Source organism: Echinops telfairi, unplaced genomic scaffold, assembly GCF_000313985.2.
Source record: "Echinops telfairi isolate 266 unplaced genomic scaffold, ASM31398v2 ScPeMD7_11;HRSCAF=52, whole genome shotgun sequence".
NCBI classification, from domain to species: Eukaryota; Metazoa; Chordata; class Mammalia; order Afrosoricida; family Tenrecidae; genus Echinops; species Echinops telfairi.
Genome location: NW_022103908.1, coordinates 5,190,705 through 5,193,165, shown reverse-complemented (window position 1 = coordinate 5,193,165; position 2,461 = coordinate 5,190,705). Strand labels below are relative to the sequence as shown.

Sequence of the window (2,461 nt, the reverse complement as noted above, 5' to 3'; positions counted from 1 at the left end):
TGTTTGTTTGTTTGTGTGTTTGTATGTTTGGGAGAGGGGCTGGCGCTCGCTGTGTGCCAACGGGAATACTGGCAGCGAACACTAGAAAGTTTAGAGGGTGGCGCAGAGAAAAGGAAGGAAAGTCTCAAAGGCCCTTGTGAAGCCGCAGAGATCAAACAGCATCTGCTGACAGCTGTCACCTCCACCCAGTGGGTGCTGGCACCCGGGCAGGCCACGCCTTGCCAGGCACAAGCAGGCGCTCAAAATACACAAACAGAACATGTACGTTATTTCTAAAAAAATATTGCAGGAAAATGTGCCAACGCATTAAGATTTACTATTTTTTTAATGTTTGAAGTTCAAAAGAACTACCACCACTCTCGCCTTGGTGCACTGCTGATCAGGATAAATATAAAGAGAAAGCACAATCCCACTGCCGTTGATAGATTCTGATTCATAATCCCTACAAACGGGTTCCAAGGCTGTAAATCAGTGGAAGCAGATAACCTCATCTTGGTGCCCACCGATCAGGAATGATCGGGTTATGTTGCAATCGTTCCTAATGCACAGCCTTGTGGACCCTTGCTGAGGATGACTTTCACGGTCAGGAGTATTGGTTGGTCCGGTATTTTGTAGCATGCGCCTTCGTTGTTTTTTGTTGTTTTCTGACCAGGCCTATAGTTACCCATTCTCAAAACGACTTTTTTTTGTTTTGTTTTTTTTGAGCCGTTCTTCGCAGAGCCGCTGGTCTCTTGCTTCAACAGTGCTTGACCGGAACCGGGGCTCATCAGACTCCCGCCGCCAATCGGCCGCCCAGCCGGCTCCAGCAGCACCTCTCAGCCGCACTCTCACAACACCCAGCCTCCACCGCCGCCCTGACCGGTCTCCCTCGCAGGGGCGCCGGAACTACAACCAGGACGCTGACAGAGGCCGCCATCAACCGCCAGATCAACCTGGAGCTCTTCGTCTACCTGTCCATGTCTTACTACTTCGACCGGGACGACGTGGCTCTGAGGAACTTTGCCAAATACTTCCTGCACCAGTCTCACGGGGAGAGAGAACACGCCGAGAAACTGATGCAGCTGCAGAACCAGCGCGGGGCCGGATCTTCCTCCAGGATATCAAGAAACCAGACCACGACGACTGGAGAGCGGGCTCGGCGCCATGGAGTGTGCACTGCACCTGGAGAAGAGTCAACCAGTCCCTGCTGGAGCTGCACCAGCTGGCCACGGACAAGAAGGACCCCCATCTCTGCGGCTTCATCGAGACCCATTACCTGGACGAGCAGGTGAAATCCATCAAAGAGCTGGGCGACCACGTGACCAACCTGCGCTTGATGGGGGCCCCAGATTCCCGCCTGGCCCAATATCTCTTGGACAAGCATACCCTGGGAGACAGTGATGGAGAGAGCTGAGCGGCAGCCTGGCCTTCCCCAAGTCATCAAGGCAGCGCATGCATGTTGGGTAGACCTGTCCCTTTTCTAGAAATTGTACCCAAGCATCCACTTCCGTTCTTCCATTTGTACCTCTCCTTCAGATAAAGTCTAAAGTCATTTGATCTTGGCGGGGAGGGGCAAGAGAGCGGCCCCGGGCCCAGGCAGTCACATTTTTTAAGCCCCCCAGTTCCACCGCAAAATCCCACTTAATAAAACGGAGCTTACACACACACAAAAAAGATTTTTCTTTTCTCCCTTGGAGCCCTCACAATAACAAATACACTTCCTGTTCTTCTACTGTGCTATAGGCCAGTCATTCCTTCAGGAGGACGCAGATACCCTAAACTGGTGATATATGCTGCAACCTCAGTGATAACTTCTCTGGCCTCTCGTTCTCGGTCCTGCTGTGAGGGAGACTGAAACCCAAACCACTGTCTCTTCAAATCCTCCTTTGCCACCAATCCTTCTATTTTGGCCTAAAGAACAGTGTTTTCTCAGTTAATCTTCTATATAACTATTCTTTCATGTTCTATTTCTTGGATATATTGCCTTTCTTTCAACTCATTGATTTTCTCTTTGTCTCCTTCTAGAGTTTATACTTCAAAGCACTCAGCTAACGGAAAAACAGGCAGTTTCAAATCCACCAGCTGACACATGGGAGAAAGATGCGGCAGTCTGCTTCCGTAAAGATGTGTAACCAGGTCAGGCATCAAAGAACAAAAAATCATATTGTGAATGAGGGGGAGGGCGGAGTGGAGACCCAAAGCCCATCTGTAGGCAACTGGACATCCCCTTACAGAAGGGTTGAAGGGAGGAGATGAGCCAGTCAGGGTCCAGTGTAGCAACGATGAAGCATACAACTTTCCTTTAATTCTTTAATGCTTCCTCCCCACCCCCACCCCCACTGTCATGATCCCAATTCTACTTTACAAATCCGGCTAGACCAGCGCATGTACACTGGTACAGATAAGAGCTGGAAACATAGGGAATCCTGGACAGATAAACCACTCAGGACCAATAATGAGAATAGTGATACCATGAGGGGCA

At 50.1% G+C, this 2,461-nt stretch overlaps 1 pseudogene; it reads left to right on the top strand.

The window, feature by feature from the left end:
- Positions 1-18: 18 nt before the first annotated feature.
- LOC101638503 lies at positions 19-2,086 on the top strand (annotated as a pseudogene).
- Positions 2,087-2,461: the final 375 nt, after the last annotated feature.